The sequence below is a fragment of the Odontesthes bonariensis genome, chromosome 14 (genome assembly GCF_027942865.1).
Source record: "Odontesthes bonariensis isolate fOdoBon6 chromosome 14, fOdoBon6.hap1, whole genome shotgun sequence".
Taxonomy (NCBI): Eukaryota; Metazoa; Chordata; class Actinopteri; order Atheriniformes; family Atherinopsidae; genus Odontesthes; species Odontesthes bonariensis.
The window spans coordinates 37,025,882-37,048,436 of record NC_134519.1 but is presented as its reverse complement, the minus strand read 5'-3'; the positions used below and the strand labels follow the sequence as shown (position 1 = coordinate 37,048,436).

Sequence of the window (22,555 nt, the reverse complement as noted above, 5' to 3'; positions counted from 1 at the left end):
TTTGCCTACCAGCCTGGCATCGGGGTTCCCTCTGCAGTTAGACTGTACAATAACAACAACAAGTCCCGGCTGTAGCCATGATGGTGATAATGATGATGGTGGTGATGTTGATGATGATGATGATGACAATGCTAAGCTGTTACTGTGACCCCCTCTTCTTAATTTAATTCTTAATTTAATTTATTTATTTATTACTATTTTAGTCTTTTTCTTATTTGTATGATGCTGCTAACACTGCACTACCTCTGGGTTTTTAAATTTTTTAAAAAATTTTAAGCCCTTTTACTAATGCATTTATTTAGACAGGAATATCTCTATTTTTATATAACATCCCTATTTTATTATCTCCCTTATATAGTTTTAACTTCCTGATCCTGTGTCTGTATGTATGTCTACTTTTTGCACAAGCTGTATGTATGTGTGTATGTTGCTGCTGCGACGCATGAATTTCCCCACTGTGGGATAATAAAGGGCATACTTACTTACTTACTTACTTAATATTGTTAAAATCAGGAACATCTTGTCTCAGAGTGATGCAGCAAAACTAGTCCATGCATTTGTTATTTCAAGATTGGACTACTGTAATTCTTTATTATTGGGCTGTCCCACATATTCTCTGAAAAGCCTTCAGTTGATCCAAAATGCTGCAGCCAGAGTTCTGATGAGAACTAACAGCAGAGATCATATTTCTCCAGTTTTAGCTTCTCTTCATTGGCTCCCTGTTAAATTCAGAATAGAATTTAAGATTCTTCTCCTCACATATAAAGCTCTTAATGACCGAGCTCCATCATATCTTAAACATTACATTACATTACGGTCATTTTGCAGACGCTTTTAACCAAAGCGACTTACAATAAGTGCGTTCAACATCGGTAGGCAAACGAACTTCAGGTCACAAGAAATCACAAGTGCATTTCCTTCCAAAACCAAACAGCTAAGAGCAAAACTAGTGCTAGAGTAAGTGCGATAAGTCAGGTACCTAGACAGATGGGAAGACAATTTAGAAAACAAAGACAATTTAGGATTCAATATAAACACAAGAAACTTGTGCTAAAGAAAATAAAAAATTTAATTAAAATAAAGGACCAGACTCAGTGAATAATTCCCTACACTCCCTATTATATAGATCAGTGAGCAGTGCTGACCAACATGTCATTGGGGTCATCAGGTGGGAACCTCCTTCCATCAGTGTTTCGTCTAGTTGGGCCCACGACACCTCCAGGAGGCTAGACAATGACCACTGGCGTCCCAGAGTCACCCCCCTAATGCCAGCCAACACTGCCCCTCACATCACAACCACCATAATCTACCTCAGCCTCTCACCAACTGCACACCAGTCACAGCGGGGTGGGGATTCAAACCCTGGTTCGGGTAGGGGGTAATGAAAATATAGAGGGTGCCAGTAGTGGAGGAAACAATAAGTGCGTAAGGAACTAGGACGGAGCAGGTCATGTCCTAAGAGGGCGGATCAGGGTAGTGTTTCCTGAAGAGGTGGGTTTTCAGCCTGCGGCGAAAGATGGGCAGCGACTCAGCTGTCCTGATATCAGTCGGGAGATCGTTCCACCATCAGGGGGCCAGAACAGAGAAAAGCCGTGACCGTGTCGATCGTGTGCAGGGACCCCTGAGTGACGGGGCAGCCAGGCGCCTGGTGGCCGCAGAGCGAAGTGGTCGGGCGGGGGTGTAGGGCTTGACCATAGCCTGGAGGTATGAAGGAGCTGTTCCTTCCACTGCCCTGTAGGCCAGCACCAGAGTCTTAAACTGGATGCTGCAGCTACAGGGAGCCAGTGTAGAGAGCGGAGAAGGGGAGTGGTGAATCCTCCGGATGTTGTAGAGGAGGAATCGGCAGGAACGGGTCACTGATGCGATGTTTGGCGAGAACGACAGTTGGTCGTCCAGGGTCACACCCAGATTCCTCGCGGTCCGGGTTGATGTCACCACGGACTCATCCATGGTGATGGCCAGATCTCGGAACGGGCAGCCCTTCCCCGGGAGAAACACCAGCTCAGTCTTGTCCAGGTTGAGCTTAAGGTGGCCAGGCACGCAGCAATGCGTGCTTCCACTTGGGTGTCAGAAGGGGAAAAAGACAGAATCAGCTGGGTGTCGTCTGCATAGCAGTGGTAGGAAAAGTTATGGGAATGGATGACAGAACCAAGAGATGATGTGTAGAGGGAGAAAAGAAGAGGACCCAGGACCGAACCTTGGGGAACCCCGGTGGTGAGCCTACGTGGCTTCGACACAGACCCTCTCAGTGTGACCTGGTAGAAGCGATCTGTCAGGTAGGATGAGAACATGGAGAGTGCAGAGCCAGAAACCCCCATTCCCTCCAGGGTAGAGAGAAGGATGTGGTGGTTCACTGTGTCAAATGCTGCAGAAAGGTCCAGGAGAATCAGGACAGAGGAGAGAGAGTTAGCTCGAGCAGTTTGGAGTGACTCAGTTACTGCTAGGAGGGCCGTCTCAGTTGAGTGGCCCACCTTGAACCCGGACTGGTAGGGATCCAAGAGGTTGTTCTGGTGGAGGTAAGAGGACAGTTGTTTAAAGACAGCACGTTCAAGAGTTTTGGACAGAAAGGGTAGAAAGGATACCGTCTGTAATTCTTGATCTCTGAAGGGTCAAGAGCTGGTTTCTTTAGAAGAGGAGTGACTCTGGGAGTCCTGAAAGCAGAAGGAAAAGAGCCTGATGTCAAAGATGTGTTAATGAGGTGGGTCAGGTAAGGAAGAAGATCAGGTGCAGCAGAATGAAGGAGAGGGGAAGGGACTGGGTCAAGGGAACATGTGGTGGGGCGGCTGGATGTTACAAGGTGAAGGACCTCATTTGCAGAGAGGGGAGAGAAGTGGGACAGAGAGGGAGGTGAGGGAGAAGGTGGTAGGGAGGGAGGAGTGGGAGAGCGACAGGTGTGGGTGGTGTGGACAGGTGGGAGGTGAGGGAAGGAAGATCGGATATCGTTAACCTTCTTGTCAAAGAAGTCGGCGAAATCATCAGGGAGGAGGGAGGAGGGGAGAGGGGGTGGGGGTTGGAGGAGGGATGAGAAAGTTTGGAAGAGTTCTTTGGGGTTGGAAGCAGAAGTTTGAATTTTGTTACAGAAGAAGGCAGTTTTTGCAGCAGAGAGAGAGGAGGAAAAAGTGGAAAGCAAGGACTGGAAGGCAAGAAGGTCTTCAGGAAGTTTACTTTTCCTCCATTTGCGCTCGGCCGCCCTCACGCTCCGCCTCTCAGTACGCACTGAGTTCGACAGCCAAGGGGCAGGTGGAGCTGAGCGTGCGGGCCTGGAGGTGAGGGGACAGAGTTTGTCCAGAGAGGAGGACAGGGTGGAGAGAAGAAGATCAGTAGAAGTGTCAGGGGAAAGAAGAGAAAAAGATTCAGGGGCAGGCAGAGCAGAGAGAACAGAAGAGGAGAAGTCAGTGGGGGAGAGAGAGCGGAGATTGGGACGAGAAGATACCAAGTGGGTGGGGGGAGGTCGGGAGGTCGGAGAGGAGAGGGAGAGGGTGTAGGACATGAAGTAGTGGTCAGAGAGATAAAGGGGAGTGACAGAGAGGTTGGCGCTAGAACAGTGCCTGGTGAAGATAAGGTCCAGTATGTTGCCAGCCTTGTGGGTAGGAGGAGATGGGGAGAGAGCTAGGTCGAAGGAGGAGAGAAGAGAAACAAGAGGGTGAAGCTTCTCTGTCTGGATGTTGAAATCACCGAGAAGGATGAGGCCGGAGCCATCATCAGGGAAGTGAGAGACAAGCGTGTCCAGCTCCTCCAGGAAGTCCCCAGCAGGGCCTGGTGGGCGATAAACTACAGCGATGGTGAGCTTGACTGGGTGAGAGACAGTGACAGCATGAAATTCAAAGGAGGAGGGAGAGAATTGCAAGAGGGAACAAAGAGAGTATTTCCAGTCCTTGGAAATCAGCAGGCCAGTACCACCGCCCCGCCTCGCAGCTCTGGGAGTGTGAGAGAAAGAGTACACATCAGACTAGTTAGTGGGGTCCTGGCCTCTGGGTCTGACCCTGTATCTGCGTGGTCGCCAAGACCGAGAGGAAAGAACGAGGATGAAGCACATTTTGGGTCCAATTCTTTTCAGTCTTTATATAAATGACCTTCCATCTGTGTGCCAAGGCAGTGAGATCCTTATGTATGCAGATGATACTGTCATTTTTATTAAAGGTAAAAATCATTCTGAGGTTGCAGTACAGCTGACAAAAGTTATGATTAATGTTTCAAATTGGTTGAATAATTGTCATTTACAACTTAACACTTCTAAAACTGTAGCCATGTTCTTTGCTAAAACAAAAAAAATCTTACACAGAGCCTGATGTTTTCATTTCAGGGCAGAGAATTCAAATTGTAAATGAATATAAATATTTAGGCATTATTTTGGACAGTAACCTGACTTTCAAGCAACATGTTAAAAAGGTGAGTAGGATCACAAACTTTACACTTAAAAATTTTAGACATCTTAGAAATTATATGTCAACAGAGGCTGCAAAAATGTACATGTTCTTTCTTATAATGTCACATATTAATTACTGTCTACCAACATGGGCCACTGCAAACTCCACAACATTAAAGCCAATAATATCTTTATATAAACAAGCTGTCAAGATTTTAGATAAAAAAACCAAGATCTTTTCATAACTGTCCAATACTTAACAAATATAGGCTTCTAAGTTGGAACAATCTTGTTATGTTTAAAAATTGTTGTCTTGTATATAAAATCCGACACACCTTAGCTCCACCACCACTCTGCAGCCTACTGCAATTTAGATAATCTGTAACCAGTGTTACCAGAGGGGCTGCTAGAGGTGATTGTGTAGTGCCTTACAAGAAATCAACTTTTGGTCAGTCAGTTTTCACTTATAAAGCAGCTGGTCAGTGGAATACAATCCCACAAAACACAAGAGAGTCCAGTTCTTATAGTTCATTCAAATTGAAATTAAAGAAATGGCTGATAGACAACCAAGTCTGTCAGCATTAGTGTATGAGATTAGAGGGGTGTGGGGGGGGGGGGCTATCTTTTGTGGATGTGTGTGTGTTGGGTTTGGGTGGGTTGTAGACAGATGTGTAACACGTCTGTTTTTTTTATATGTATTGTAATTGTTTTATTTTTGTTTTGCTTGCTTTTTTGCCTTAATTTATTCTTTTAATTAATAGGTAATTTTGCCATGCTCCTTCTGGCAGGGGGACTACCAATGGAAACTAGCCTTTTGGCTATAATTGGGGCCATTTACATTTTCTTTGTAAAATGTCAATTAGTGTACACTGTCCCTCTATAACAAATAAAAAAAAACAAACATGGTTTCTTGAAAAATGGTACTTTACACTTATAGGGACCGTCCAGACAAAGATCGTCCTTGAGGAAGTCGGACTTGAAAAAGTCAAGTGCCTTTGTAGGACAGCCTTTGTTTGGAGACTGACGCTTCCAACAACAGGAGTTGCTTTGTACTGATTCACTAATTGCTGATTGTCTGCAGGAGTGCAGACCCCTCCCACAGATTAAAAGACAAGTGGCCACTCAGGGCTGAAGCTAGTTTCAATGGGGCTGTTATCACACAGTGAAAACAAGCCTCCGGCAAATTTACTTTTAGCAGTCAAAAATCTAGCAAAAATCCGGCAAAGATCAAGCAAAAATCTAGCAAAAAGCAAAATGGTACACAAGATAAATGTAGCTTACGAATTCTGGATGAATCAAGAAGTCCACAGCTCCTCCAGAAGGTCAAACACACTCAGAAAGTCACAATACGATCTGAGCTGACTAAGGCGCCGTTTACACATACCCGGGTATTTTGAAAAACGCATATTTTCTAACCTTCGTTTGCAAAAAAAACTAGGTGCACACAGCCCCGTTTTTAAAAAAAAACACGTCTACATTGATCCGGAGAAATACGCTATCAGGAGCTGTTAAATTACGCCAAGCCTGACATTGGCAGTGTTAGAACAATGAGAATTCCACACAAGCCAATCAGAAGCCTTATAGAGAACCGCTGACAGGAAGAACTTCTGGATCCTTTTCAAGAAGAAAATATTGCGCCAGGCTCATGTGTGTGGACTGATAGCGAGACTGAGCTACTTTTACACGTTGCGCTGGACTATAAAACTGCTAAAGCCGTGAAAAATGTCTTTGTTGTTCAATACATTGTATGACTGTAATTTTCAAAATCACACAAGCGAGTATAGCTCTCAACAACAGAAATGCTGCTAGTACCTCCATGCTTGCTAGATAAACAATGGACGGAGAAAAAGGCGTTCTCACGCTAGCATCCTGCCAACATGGTGGATAGGGGCGGGGCTCTGTACTATGACGACAACTCCGCATTCCATTCTGAAAACTCCGTTTTCGTCTCTTTCAACTAGTTTACACACAAACGCTAAACGGAGTTTTTAAAAAATCTCCACTTTTGCCGGAGTTTTTTTTTAGCTTCGTTTTCGGAGGAAAAAACTCCGTTTGTGTATAAACGAAAGGCACAAACGAAGGGAAAAGTCTTCGTTTTTCAAAATACCCGGGTATGTGTAAACGGCACCTAAATAGGGGCTAGGGTCATGCAAACCCCTCCCACAGATTAAAAGACAAGTGGATCTCATTGTAAGATATTTTCCTTACAGAGCACTTCGTTCCCAAACTGCAGGTTTACTTGAGGTTCCCAGAGTTTCTAAAAGTAGAATGGGAGGCAGAGCCTTCAGTTATCAGGCCCCTCTCTTGTGGAATAAGCTGCCAGTAAATGTCCGGGAAGCAGACACCCTTTCCACTTTTAAGAACAGGCTTAAAACTTTCCTTTTTTATAAAGCTTATAGTTAGGGATGGCTCAGGTGATCCTGAAACATCCCATAGTTAAGCTGCTATAGGCCTAGACTGCTGGGGGGCCTCATCTGTCACACCTTTCCTCACTTTACTCTCTTTATGTACATGTGACATTATTGTGGTCATTAACTCGTGTTTCCCTGTTCCAACAGATATCCTTTGAATGGTGTTACAGTACCGCCACCCCCTCCCCCCTCCCTGTCTTCTCAAACCCCAGCTGGTCGAGGCGGATGGCCACCCTTCCTGAGTCTGGTTCTGCCAGAGGTTTCTTCCTGTTCAAAGGGAGTCGTTTCTCTCCACAGTCGCCTCAGGCACGCTCAGGACGGGAGATTGGACCGAAAAAGAAAAAGTTTTCAGTGCAATCTGTTGGTTTCCTTAGCTAGGAAATTGTTTTTGAATTGGCTCTATATGAACGAATTGGATTATTTCATGAATTATGATTATTATTAATTAATTGAATTCCAATTGGCTTGAATTGGACTTTATTATCTAAGTGCCTTGAGATAACATTTGTTGTATTTGGTGCTATATAAATAAAAATGAATTGAATTGAATTGAATTGAATAGGCTTGTGTTGATAATAATAAACTCCTGGACTATGTACAAACTTCCAAATGCATCGTTTTGTGAGTACAGACCATATTTGTACTACTGTAGAAGTTTGGTGTCATGGCATGTGATTTTAGTGTGGTAATTTTGGAGATACTGCCAGGGTCCGTTAGCGCTTGTACTAAGCTATTCGGGATAACTCAGTAACTCAGCTGATGTTCAGCCAATATCGGAAAAACTTCGGGTGGGCTACTTGGCTGGATGTCACGGTTCAAATGACCCTAGGGTGAATCTACTCCGAAACACTTTTTAAGGCTGCATCGAACGGTAACGTTGTGTCCGCTGCCATGTTGGATTAACACTCTACAAGCTTCGGTGTAGCGCATAGACGTCGTCATCGTCTTGAGGCACCGGCAAAACTGGAAGCTCCATTTTGAGGGGTCCTCCTGTACCCACGGGTCACCACTGTAGACCAGTGCATCTCCTGGACAGGTGTGGAAAAGCAGTGGGGCAGAGGAAGCCAAGCCTCTGGCATGCAATGTGTTGGAGGTAGGGCTGTAGCGATACACTAATCTCACGATATGATACAATACACGATATTCAGCCAACGATACGATTCGATACAATTCGATACGATTCGATAGGAGTCGATACGATTCGATACGATTCGATACACTTACATCATTTTCTGGGGAAAAAAAAGGGACAGTGTGATTTGAGATGAATCGTCGCTGATTGGACCGGTGGTCCAACCTTTGAACCGGAAGGACAACACAGCCAGACAAACAGAGACAAAAGAACATGTCACAAACGTGAGAGCTGTGCACTTTATACAACATTTTTATCAACTAATTTATCACTGTTTTGTAAAATGTGACCCCCTGGCATTGTATTGTATAACCTTAATGTTCAGTGTTTTCACTAATTGTAACGTCTGACTTTTCAATAAAGTTTGGTTTAAAAGAAAAAAAGAAAAAAAGAATCAATACTCGCGGCTGAAAAATCTATACTTTATCGGGAAACGAAATATCAATATATATCGCGGTATCGATAAAATTGCTCAGCCCTAGTTGGAGGTCCCTTCTGTTTTGGGCTTTGCACTCAGGAGAAGCCACGGCCCCTCTGGTTGAGTTGAAGTACAGTCAGGTGCCAGACTTTTGATGGTGATGGAGCCGGAACTAATCTAACTAACTAACTAACGGAACCAACCCTTTTCTAGAGTCTCTCGGGGCCTGTGACGGCCCTTTAGGCGTCTTTCAGGGCCTTGTGTGGGTGTGTATCTCTCCCTCTTGCTCTCTCCTCCAATCCTGAGCTGACTGGAGTATTGGGTTCTGATTAGTGCAACTCGGTACACCTGGCCAGTGTTCTGAGAGGTGGTGATTAGAGCTCTGTCTCTAGTCTTTTTCCCGGTCTTGCTCCTTGAGGACAGCAGTGTATTTTGAGTTCTGTTGGCATAACTTTTGGTTCAAATTAAATACTTATTTTGGTAAACCTTTAAACCGCGTGCTTCCTCCTTTTTGATGCGGCCTTTGAGCCAGGTCGTGTCAGGCCCTACGCAAAAATTCAAAGGGATACCCTCCAACCAGCATTCGTCACCCTTACATGATAAATAATATGGCACTAACAGAAAATGTGAAATGTAAACATTGGGCCTCATGCAACAACCGTTCGTACGCACAGATTTGTTCTTAAGTCGTGCGTACGAGTGATTTAAGAGAATTTGTGCATTCACCAATCTTTTCGTATTTTACGTTTTCTTTCAGGTACGAACAGAATTTACGAGTGATCCAGACCTGTCGTAGGAGTCACGTAAAATAGTCCGCTGTTATTCCAATCAAGTTTGCTTGACAAATGGATTGTAAAGAATAGAATAGAATAGAATAGAAAAATACTTTATTCATCCCCCAATGGGGGAAATTCAAATTAGTCAAGTAGCTCAAAAAAATTATAAATATTTACAATGATTGTATATTAACAACAACAATAATAATACCAATTCTAGTAAAAAAAAAAAAATACTACTACTAACTAATAATAATAATAAATGACTAAATAAACAAATTTAAATTTAAAAAAAAAAAATCAATCAATCAATTTGAGAAGAACTTAGCAGTCCCTGTTAAAAAGCCTTCTGACTGTGGGGACAAAGGACCTCCTGAAGCTCTCAGTCCTGCAGCCTCTCACTGCAGCTGTTCCTCTGTCCTGTAGTGCAACTCCCCCAGCAGACAGCAGCATAGAACAGTGCACTCTCAATGATAGTGTGATAAAACATGCACATCATGTCACTGCAGACATTGAAGGACCTGAGCCGTCTCAGGAAAAAGAGACGGCTCTGGCCCCTCCTGTACACTGCGTCTATGTTGGCAGACCACTCCAGTTTATTATCCAGCACCACCCCCCGGTATTTGCAGGTCTGAACAGTCTCTATCTTCCCTCCATCAATGCAGACTGACTGGTATGGGGTTTTAGATCTCCTGAAGTCCACCACCAGCTCTTTGGTCTTAGTGATGTTCAGGAGCAAACAGTTCTTTTTGGTCCAGTCAGTAAAGGCCTCCCCAAGATCCCTTTACTCCTTTTCCTGTCCACCATGCACACATGCCACAACAGCCGTATCATCAAAATACTTCTGTATGTGGCAGGACTCTGAGTTGTACCTGAAGTCTGATGTGTACAGGGTGAAAAGAAAAGGAGCTAAAACAGTACCCTGCGGAGCCCCAGTACTGCATTCCAGTGTTCCAGAAACACATTTCCCCATCCTGACATACTGTGGTCTGGCAGACAAACAGTCTATAATCCATGATGTCAGGGAGGGGGCCACACCCATACCGAGCAGCTTGTCTTTCAGTATGGGAGGGCGTATGGTGTTGAAGGCACTGGAGAAGTCAAAGAACATGATTCTCACATATGAACCAGGCACATCCAGATAAGCATATGCCCGATGCAACATGTACAGAATCGCGTCTTCCACTCCTATGTGTTTCTGGTAGGCAAACTGGAGGGGGTCAAGAGCCTCAGCAACCTGCAATCTCATGCGACAAACAAGGAGTCTCTCCAAGGTCTTCATGATATGAGATGTCAGAGCCACCGGTCTGTAGTCATTCAGCTCCACCGGTTGCCCAAATTTCAGCACCGGGACTTTTTCCATCTGAATACTCATATTAAAGAGCCTCTGAAGAGGGACTGCTAGTTGGCCAGCACAGTCCCTCAGAAGCCTTGGACAGACTCCATCTGGGCCTGAAGCCCTCCCTGACTTAAGTCTCCTGAGCTCAGCTCCAACCTCCTCTATAGTTAGACACAGAGGTTGTAGCGGAGGGATGGCAACAGGAGTGATGTTGCTATCAACCATAGAGATGGGGGTGGTGGTGCAGCTGGACCGAAGAGGCCAGGCGGTGGGAGCAGCCACAGATGTGGAGATGCAGCTGTGCTCAGGATGCCTGGAGATAGAAGCTGCCGCAGAGGTGGAGGTGTGGCTGGGTTCAGTAGGCCTGGTGGTGGAAGCTGCCGCACAGGTGGAGGTGTAGCTTGGCTTAGGAGATCTGGCGGTGGAAGCTGCTATAGAGGTGGAGGTACAGCTGGACAGAAGAAGCCTGTTGGTGAGAGCTGCTGCAGAGGTGGGGGTGTAGTCAGGTGGAGGAGGAGGCTTGGCGATGCAGGTTGCCATTGAGGTGGAAGTACAGCAGGGCAGTGGAAGCTGTATAGAGGAAGCAGCTGTAGTGGTGGGGGTGGAGGGAGCAGCAGCAGAGGAGGGAAAAGCCACACTGTCAAACCTTTTGTAATAATGGTTGAAAGTATTGGCTCTGTCCACATCACCTTCTACAGACTGAGAGTTCTTCAGTCTGTATCCAGTGATGGTCCTCATGCCCCTCCACACCTCCTTGGTGTTATTGTTCTCCAGCTGTCTCTCCACCTTTTACTTGTACTCCACCTTACCTCGACGTAATGTCTTTTTAAGCTTGTGTTGTACAATCCTCCGTCTTTCTCCATCCCCATTCTGGAACGCCCTCTTTAGAACAGATCTAATGTCTTTTCTCCACGTGTTGGACAGTCCACATACTGTACAAAGCCAATCAGGCAGGAGGATAGAGAGACGTGGTTGAAATCTCCTGTGATTGCAATGAATGCCTCAGGATGCTGGGTCTGTATCCTAGCAACGGCGTCATGGATGACGTCACACGCCGTTGTAGGTGCCGCCCTCGGTGGAATGTAAACAACGATAACGACTGTGTATGGGAACTCTCTGGGTGCATAGAATGCACGGAAACCAACTGACAGCAGTTCGATGTCTGGACAACAAACCGTCTCCTTAACGGTCACATTGCGGGGGTTTACCCATCTCTGATTAAAGAACAGTATAACACCCCCGCCTTTCCGCTTACCGCTCGTACTCAGGTCTCGATCCGCTCGTACGGCTGTGAAGCCGGGTATGTGCACACATGAGTCTGGTGTGTTGTCGTTCAGCCAGGATTCAGACAGACAGATCAAACTGCTCTCCTTATACAGCTGTTGGTTCCACACAAGCACCTCTAACTCATCACACTTGTTAGACAGTGAGTTAGTGTTTCCCATGATCACCGAGGGCAGAAAAGGTTTGTACCTCCACCTCCTGTTGTGCCTCTTTGCCTTTAGTTTTGCTCCAGCTCTGCATCCACGGAACAGCTTTTTAAGCTTGGTCGGAATTGGATGTTTAATTCCGCGTCCAATCCTTGACAGTACCAACAGTTCTTCTGTTGTGTACACTGCTCTAGTGGTAGTGCACATTGTCAAAAAATTCAAATAAAACAAAAAAGCAGATCAATAAAAATAACTAAAAATGTTTAGCTAAAAGCTAAAACTTAAAAACGTCATATAATCATATAAACGACAAGAAAAATTGAGAGCTACACAGACTTGCTGCCGATAAGACCGGCGCATAGCAACCGAATATATTTAATTACTTTGAAGCAATCATAAATAAATTTATACATTATACAACACAATGATGCTGACATTATTCTGTTTGACTTAAATTATGCACTAATTAAAGGTTAATTTGACTCTGTATATAACAAGGTCAATGGGAAGCGTAACCAGCGGCTGACTTTCTACTTTTGGATTCAGTAGCGCGTCAGGCTCTTGGTAGAGAGCGTGTGCTCCGAGACGTGTAGCTATCCTTGTGAAGACAGATGAATGGCTGACATCGCGATTTAGATTGCCAAGGACTGTGCTGCTACAAATATGCAGCTTGCTAGAGCCACAACTCCAGAGAGAAACATGCCGATCAAACCCAATTCCACCACACGCCCAGGTCCTCACCACCCTTGGATTTTTGGCCACTGGAACCTTTCAGAGGGAGATTGGAGACAGATCGGGGGTGTCCCAGTCCTCTGTGAGTCGTGCGCTCCCCTTGGTCATCAAAGCTCTCATCAGTTTATCACCCATGGTACATCAAATTCCCATACACCGCTGTCCAACAAGTACAAATTAAGAGGGACTTTCATGCCGTGGCTGGACTGCCAAACATAATTGGAGCAATAGACTGCACACATATAGCATCAAAGCACCCGTGCTGTTGTGGAGCGCACTAGTGTCTTTGTTTATGCATTTAGCAGATGCTTTTAACCAAAGTGACTTACAAATGAGGATTTAACATTACAGCTAACAATAAGCTACGTAGAAGGAAAGCACTAGTCAGACTCTTTGAGTGGTGACATTGGTGACAGTGTAGAGATAGAGAGCAGGCATAGAGGGAAGTACAGTAGTACAGTAAGAAGGCCAGGTGGGTGTGTCTCGATACAGCTGCGGGAAACTGCTCTATAGCCCAGAGAAGGCATGCCAGATTATTATGGCATGCTGCATTTTGCACAATATTGCCATGAACGAGGGTCTCCCACTACCTGAACCAGCCCAGGCAGACAACATATCAGAAGACCCCCCTCATGGACCGCCCCATCAAAGTGCCATCATGATGAGGCAACAACTGATTGCACGGCTTTAGTTGCAGTCATCGAGCGCTTGGCCATGGCGAGACGTTTTTTTTTAAGCCATTTTCATATCAAACCATTTCTTCTTTATTTCGGCGACATTACGAACTACAGGTGACACGGAATTAACAGCACTCGTAATAACTTCTTGGCTTTAGCAGGTCCCGTTATTCCACTGCTGACACTGCTAAAAATGACAGATTTTCCTTTCTGGATCTCTGAAAGCAGAACTTCAGTCTCAGAGCCTCTAAAGTTGTTCTTTCTGCACCTTGATGCCATTCTCATGGCTCAACACTCAACACATTCTGGCACAGGACAGAGGAAGCACAGTCTTATATGGTATCATTTTGGGTGTGGAGTATGTAAATTTACTAGCTTGGGCACATGCTCTTAAGTATGTAAGGGTGGGATTAATCATTTACGCAGGTCGTTTTCACACTTTTTCCGAAGTTAAGAGCATTTGTTGAATCTGACGTGGCGTGTTCGTACGAGACCTTCTTACGAAAAAAGTGAGAGAAATTTAGATAAAAATATGAAAATGTTTTTGCATGAGGCCCATTGTTGTTATGGCATTGGAGTACTGCATGCAACTATTGAATAGTCTTTGGCATAGCTTTCTATTCTTCTGATTACTTGTACTTTGTTATTTACAATTTTCATTTCATGATACAGAGGCAATATGATTTAGCACGGGTTTAATACAGAAGATTAAACTACATGCTAAAGCCTCCATTATGAGTCTTTAGGGGTAATACAGCGCATAAATAAATAAATACAGTTGCTCAGGCTGCTCACAGGAGATCACTCCCACACTGCCTACATCCCCTGGACCTGGTACAAAACAGCACTCCAATGACAATCAATATGGCACTTTTTAATGTCCGCTCTTTTTCAAACAAAAGTTTATTTATTTACGATCTGATTTTACAGACTAAGATTGACTGTTTATTCTTAACAGAAACATGGCTGGGCATGGACGTGGTGGTGGTTCTCACTGAGGCCTTCCCACAAAATTTTTGCTCTATTTTTTTCGATTTGACAAGGCAAGAAAGGTGGTGGTACTGCTTAAAAAATTCCTACCTCACTTGCCGCTAAACAAATTGCATTCAATGAGTTCAACACCTTTGAATATAGTTTTTATCACTAGCCTAAATTTCTTACAACATGATTATTATAACCGACGATTTTTTGTCATTTAAATTCTTATCAAGTTTTCAATTAAAAACATTGTTAGCAAGAATAAACAAACATAAATAAAGCTTGGTCTGTTGGTACAGGGTTATTGACAGGTATCAGAGGTTGTTACAACATTAAATAATAAGGCACAGGAGCAGAACAGTTAAGATAATTAATATGGGAGGGGTGTAATTTTATTTTACTGTATGGGGTTGTAATTTTGCTTTATCTTTACTTGATCTTATTTTGTCTTATTGTATTATATTTATTTTTGCTCTATTGTATTTCCTGACTTGTTCTTTTTTTCTGTAAACGATTGCATTGTAGAAAATGAATTTCCCGCAAGGGATTAATAAAGTAATTCTGATTCTGATTCTGATAAGGATGGGTGGAAATCTAATCCATGATAGTAAGATGTCCTGTAATAAGAAATCTGATTTGCGATATGAAAGACTATCCAATGCTGGTCCAGAGAATGTCCCATGAGCTCTTTCCATCCTCCTTGTCTCTCCAGCAGTCCTTGAGTCTGTGCAAGATAGTTTCAGAAGACACAATCTCTACCATGGCATCTGTCCATTCTTTCAAGTTTGGGGGCAGAGCTGATTTCCAGTGTTTTAGAATAATCCTGGAAGCTGTAACTAGACCAACCATAACAACACATAGTGTTCTTTTGCATACATTCAGTATTTGGGATCTGTCCCCTAACAAACATACAGCAGGAACTATTGTGTCTGACCAGTTACTCAAGAAATCTACAACTAACCCAGAACGGATTAACACATTTTTGCATAGCAAAAGGGTTCCCACTTCTAATTCACATTTCCAACAAATATTGTATTTCATCAATTTAATTCTGTGTAATCTCACAGGGGTATGATAGTATCTATGTATGATTATTTATTGTGTATACGTCCCTCTCTAACATATTTTCCACAATCTGCCAAATTCCCCAGCCTTTTCTTGTCCTATGTTTAGTCTCAAGTCTTTCTGCCATAGCAGTTTAATACTTGTGGATTCGGCACAAGTTGAAAGTTTTGTAAAAAGTTTTTACATTTGATGTACATTGGCCCATACATCCTGAGAGTGAATGAGGACTGGGTTTGTTGTGTTATTCCTTTGAGACAATTTCTCCATTGGGCTAAATGGTAAACTTAACTCGCCCTCGATATCCATCAAATCTGGTCTTTTATCTTGTTTCCAATATTTAGCTAGTTTAGTCATTTCAAAAGACAATCTATAGAGCCTTGGGTCTAGTAAACCAAATCCTCCTTTTTCCCTTCAGGTACATAGGTTACTCAGTTTAATTCTTGCTTTTTTCCCTTGCCATAAGATTGTTTCAATAAGTCGTCATATCTTTAAAAGATAGTGGGTGTTGATAGATAATTAAATTGAGGCGCCACTATCATTTCAATAATATTAATCTTCCCACTTTTCTAAGTTAGTTTGATTTTTTTGTGAGGCTGGTTTAAAATTCAGGTTAATCAGATCCTCCAGATCTTGGCTAAGTTGGATTTCTAAATACTTCATGCCTTTAGGAACCCACCTAAATTTAAACTTCTCTACCATGTAAGCATGGCACACTGGTGTCATTGGCATGGCTTTGGATTTGTTCCAGATGATTGTGGTCTCATAGAGCATTTCTGACGGGTACCTTGGGAGAGACCAAAGTCTCTGCCCAGTCTTTGTTGAACGACCCTCTCGAGGCAGGTTTGTTGTACTGCCATATTCTTTCCATTTTGTGATGGTGAATTTAATATAATGGCGTGCACAGTTGTTTGTCTAATTTTAATCTCTGTGGCCCAATGGCACAATCAAACTTAAAGGTTCTATGGCATGAAAATAAATGGAGGCTTTTATATATTTTTATAGGCTTTGGTGGTCCCCTAATACTGTATCTGAGTTTTTTTCCCCAAAATTCTGCCTTGGTGCAGAATTACAGCCAGTCCCAAAAATGAGCTTTCCTTAGGATCCCCAGAATGAGCCGTTTAGTGGGGGTGTGGCCTTACTTACGCCCGTGGTACCTTGCGCAAATGTTTTGTGAATCGCTCTGGCACGTAGATGGCACGGCAGCCCTATGCCGTAAAACTAGCGAAACCTGTTGAAATGAGCTTACTTTGACAATATGACGAACTAGTTACTGAACAACTCTCCTAACACAGTCAAACATCAAGCAAGTGCTACACAAGACACAGCAAAAAAGGCGTGCGTGAAGGGGAAAGCAGGAGTGAGGATTTAGACATTCTCATCTGATTGCTCTGGTTTGCAAAGATGCACGTAGCGCGAGTCATTTCAATCAGGGGAAAGGCAGATATCGTGCGCGCCATAACACCAACAGCAGGACGGCTATCAAAAAAACAAATAAGTATACAACACTGGCGTTACAGTAAATGAGGTGTCCACTCGCATACCTCATGCTATTTACCGTTACATTAGCGACAGTGACCGAGCTATTAGCTGCAGAGCTAACGACACAGACAGACTGACCGTTTTGACTCTGGAACCATGAATGAATCATTATCCTGATGAAATGCACTGAATTTGCGGATTCATTCTTCTTCAAGAAGCTTGAAGTAGGGGGTTTTGGTCTAAAATGAGTGAGCTAACCATCTCATGGGCATGCAAACACCTCCAACAGCCCATTTGGCAGAGATAAGAGCTTGCAGATGCTATTAGCTGCATAGCTAACCGTTAGTTGCTAACGATACAAACCCTTTCCTGTGGTATCAAGCTATGTAACTATACTGTACATACAGGAAAGCAACACAATTATAGAGCGTTAAATTACTTACTCTCGGGAATGAGATCCTTCCCCAAGTAAGGGGGCGAATGGAGCAGGAGATTGACAGACGGATCGGTGCGGCGTCTGCAGTGATGCGGGCTCTGCACCGGCCCGTCGTGGTGAAGAAGGAGCTGAGCCAGAAGGCGAAGCTCTCGATTTACCGGTCAATCTATGTTCCTACCCTCACCTATGGTCACGAGCTGTGGGTAGTGACCGAGAGAATGAGATCGCGAATACAATCGGCCAAATGAGATTCCTCTGCAGGGTGTCTAGGCTCTCCCTTGGGCTCGGTATTGGCCCAAGTTCTGGAAACATTCGTCTGTGAAATATTTGGCGCACACATACACAAATCTCTTCGGTTCTGTCATCACTTTCCCAGAAAAAAACAAAATCTGTCCACTGGCTCTTTAGAGGTTCTGATGCAGGAGCTCTAAACAGATTTTTTACATCCATGTACAGAGCAATGAGCTGGCCAAAGAGCTGTGGGCGGGGAAAGGCAGTTTATTGGCTCTGGGTGGAAACAACCTCCACGTCTTAAGCGGCGGCTTTCCCGATCAGGCCCTCTGCATGGTCACATTTCCAAAGGCGGAGAATAATTTCCAGTGCATGGTTTAGGTCTATCGTCATTTTTAGCCACTGGGGGACCGCAGGCAGGCTAGAGGAACTCATATTAATGTTAGACAACCTTAAAAAGTGATAATTTCATGCCATAGGACCTTTAACAAAATGGGTTCTAATAATAATCCTAAAAATGAAAATCTTGCTACACAGTTGTCATGCCCCCCAGTTTTGGAAATAAAAAAATTATCAACTGATAAGTCAATGTGTGTTAAACTAATAGAACTGAAATCATCACATTTTAGCAATGATCTTCATAGTAATGAATAAAATTACCCAGGTTTAGGCACTCAGTTGACACACGCAGTTGAAACTAATTTGTGGTGGATTAAAGAGTAAAGTTCCGTCTTCACAGCAAAATAGATCATTCATGTGTTGTGATCAATGTTTTTATATCACATTTTTCAACATGTGTGTATTGCCTATTGCTCATTAGAAAGGCACATGCTCTCTGTTAGTAAGAACACTCAGCCAAAGACACAATTCATTTGTGACTATTCATTACTCTATTTTTCTATCTCCTTCTATGTACTCAACATCCTGTCCCAACAGTCCTCAACAGGTTACCAGTTCAGATCTCGACTCAGCTCCTGTAATAAGTCAGACCGCAAAATTAGTTACCATTACCATCCTCTGCCCATTGGAGACTGATACCAACTGGCTTGATGGTCCACCAGTCTCAAGAAGAGTTCAACAAGAAAAAAACAGTCTGTGGATCATGCCATTTAATGCAACTTCTGCTTCATATGTTTCCAAGGAGACTAAAAACAGCAGTTTGATGCAAAACAACTGCAAAAAAACACTATTGTCCTGAATGCTTGTGACCATGAAGTTAATTCAGTTCATTCATTCCACAGATGTAGAACAAAGCTTCAGGAAAGAAATAGAAAACTGACCAAGTTTGAAGATTTAGCCCAGTATTGAAGCGAACGAGGTGGCTGTGGCCACTGGGTGCATTGGGGCGGACATGAAAGGTGCTTCTAGTGGCCAGAGAGGATGTGAAAGATGCAGATGGACTGAGGATCATTATCCAGAGACGTACCATTACTGTGATAAGATACCAAGAAATGGGCCTGGAGATTAACAGAGCAATTTCAAGACTCATGGCTGCAATATACAGTCCACTTAATAAGAAATTAAAACTCACAAACACACACACACTTCTTCAACATCCATTCCAATCCAATCCAGCTTTATATATAAAGCACTTTAAAATAACCACAGTGGACCATAGTGCTGTACAGAAGAGTAGGTAAAATATATAGTAAATAAAAGACAAGATAAATAAGTAAAATGCTTTTGCAGGAAGAATTGAGAAGCAGGCTAGCAATACTCAGAAGGGCTGAATATCTTAGGAAAAAGAGAAAGAAGAAAGAATATGTAAGGACTGCGTTTTACAGGGACCTGTTCAAGTTTGTTAAAGGTTTGTTTAACATATTAGACAACCGTCTGCAAGCCATTGGCATCATCAACTCCGCTCTCTCCTGGTTCACCTCCTACCTATCTGAAAGACTCCACTACATCTCCATCAACAACCACAAATCCCTCACCGCCCCTGTCTCACACGGAGTTCCCCAAGGCTCAGTGCTCGGACCAATCCTCTTCATCCTCTACATGCTCCCACTAGGTCACATCATCCGCCACCATGGTCTTCACTTCCACTGTTATGCCGACGATACCCAGCTATACATCACTACCACTGCCATTACTCCTGCCATTCTCTCCACCCTCACCAATTGCCTAACTGACATCAAAGCCTGGATGAATCACAATTTCCTCAAACTCAACAGCAATAAAACTGAAATTATCATTTTTGGCCCAAAATCCACCCTCCCCACCTCCCAGCATTTCTCACTCTGCATTGATGGTCACTCTGTCACTCCCTCCCCCCTGGTCAGAAATGTCGGCATCATCATGGACCCCACACTCTCCTTCAAATCCCACATAAACCAGGTTACCAAAATAGCCTTCTTCCACCTCCGCAACATTGCACGCCTTCACCCTACTCTCTCCCCCCCAGCTGCCGAAACACTCGTCCATGCCTTCATCACCTCCAGACTCGACTACTGCAATAGCATCCTGTATGGCCTCCCCTCCTCTGCTCTTCAAAAACTGCAATATGTTCAAAACTCAGCCGCCCGACTGCTCACTCACTCCCCCTCCAGAGAACACATCACTCCCATCCTTCAACAACTTCACTGGCTTCCAATAAAACAGCGAATCAACTTCAAGATCCTTCTCATCACCTACAAAGCCCTCAACAACCTTGCACCTCCATACCTTACAAACCTCCTCCACCCCTACTCCCCCACTCGACGTCGCCGCTCCTCTGATGCAAACCTCCTCACTCCCATCACCAAGACCAAGTACCGCACCCTTGGGGACAGAGCGTTCTCCATCGCTGCCCCTACCCTTTGGAACTCCCTGCCCCCCGCCATCCGGAACTCCGAGACACTCCCCTCATTCAAAAGCCAGCTCAAAACCCACCTGTTCAAAATCACCTACAACACCTGATAAAATGTTCCTCTCCGCCATCTACCCCACCCCCACCCCCGCCCACGGGACTTCCCCCATGTTTTTAGTTTTATCTTTTATCATGTTTTAGGTTATGTTTTGGTTTTCAGTTCATGTCTTGGTTTTCAGTTGGTTTTCAGTTGGTTTTCAGTTGTTTTTAGTCTTGCCATTGTTTTTCCCCTCACTTCCCATGCTTGCTCATTAGTTTCACGCACATCACCTGTTTATTCCCCAGCAGCTGCACCCAGTCACTAATCACTCCCAGTTCCCTATTTAGTTTCCAGTCTCCCCTGTCATTTTGGGATTTCCTTACCTACACACATAGAGACAGGGGTCACTGGAGCCCTGGTCCTCCTCAGGTCCACCACCAGTTCCTTGGTCTTTGCCACGTTGAGCTGCAGATGGTTCTGCTCACACCACATGACAAAGTTGGGTTGATGTGGTGTTTTTCGAAATGAGAAATCCTGTTCAGAATCTATGGACAATTATCCCCAAGTGTACCTGTACATTTAGGATATGGAAAAATGTTCGGTTTACTCGTCGGCCTCCACGGGTCCAGCAGGGGCCTGGATGCGTACATGGGTACAGTGTAGTGCACTGATAACATGGGGGAGCCTGAGGGAGATGATGAACTTAATGCAAATACATCAGCCAGCAGATTGTTTTACATTATCGGCTGCTGTAAATGTGGAGCTGCAGCCTGAAAGGACCTGTCCCCCATTTTTCTGAGTCTGGTCCTGGGTGGGTATAGGTCGGGTGTTTGTGAAATGTGGGACGGAGATGTGATAAGGTATCAATTAGTTTTAATGAATTCCATGTTCTTTTTATTTAATTTCATGTTAACTACTTGTATAGTTGCGTTTCTTTAGTTGCACTGACTGATTGATATAGATTTTCCGAGAGTGAAAGTGGTGATATGATAACCGCAATTTTTTTTTGGTTTTGTTTTTTATATAAGACATGAGTTGCGAGAGCGCAGAATTCTACCAGGTGGAACTTTCTTTCAGGAGTCTGTTTCAGCCGGTCGGACATTCTTTGAGACAAAGGCTGTGTTCGAAACCGCCTACTTCTCCTACTAGTCATACTAACTTTAACTTTTTTAAATTCTCGGATGCATACTAGGTTCGCCGAAATGTTGGGTATGCATCATGAGGTTACTTGTCATACTCAAACTACCCAAGATGCAACGTAACGTGATGTCGCCAATCGTCATTTCCTGTCAAAAGGGCAGTTTCAAGCTAGCTACAACGAGGGTAGGTTCACTTCCTGTTTTCAAAACAAAAGCACCAATTGTATGGTAATGGCTTTCCCTATGATAAAAGGCAACAGGTATTTTATTTTGTGAAAATAACCGGAAGTGCGTTGCTCACTGCGGCTAGCTTTAGTAGCGCCGACTTCGTGGGAAGAAAATTGTAAACAGCCGGTATTTTGTCAGGTTTTCAACACGTTGGGGATCTAAAAGACTACTTTCTCGCCTGAAAATGTTTCAAATGTTGCTAAAGTTTACAGAGTTTAGAGCTTAAGCGAAATCAGCTTCAGGCGAAGTGCATTGTGGGTAAACGCTCTGCATACTGTCTGATCCATGAGTATGCCGTTTGCAAGTATGTAGTATGTAGTAGGCGGTTTCGAACACAGCCAAAGTTAAGCTAAGTTTGAACGTTAGCCTGGCCAGGAGCAGGCTAGTTCAGCGGCATAAGTTAACATGGTTACTCACCGGGCATTCAAATAAGCCACGTTGGTGGAACGGAACTCTCTCTTAGATTAGCCAGAACTATTGATAAAGCCAGGCTTCCCGCTAATCCAGCTTCATGGAACACCCCTCTGGTGAGTCCACACATTTGTATCTGTGGTTGTGGACAGTTGTATTGAGTAAACAGTCATTCACTTCAGGCTTCGTATGTAGTCATTGTCAGTCTGCAGCCCTGCTCGCAGCTTTTTAAAATTGCAGTGAGACTCCTGTCTAAGGCTACGACTACACGAAAACGAAACAAGGGTTTTTTTGAAAACGGGTACGAAAATTATTGCGACCACACGGGGAAGCTTCTGTGTCCTCATGGAAACGCGACGCTTGCTGAAAACGATGCAGTACACACGAAACACCTCTAGGTGCGCTGTAAGCCACCCCCACCGGTTACACCAGAACAATAGAAGAAGCAATGCGCATGCATGTACACCCCTACTTCTACC

The 22,555-nt window shown here is 44.0% G+C and overlaps 1 pseudogene; it reads right to left on the bottom strand.

Moving 5' to 3' along the window:
* Positions 1 to 1,455: 1,455 nt before the first annotated feature.
* Positions 1,456 to 20,790, bottom strand: LOC142399562 (uncharacterized; annotated as a pseudogene).
* Between the last annotated feature and the right edge of the window lie 1,765 nt (positions 20,791 to 22,555).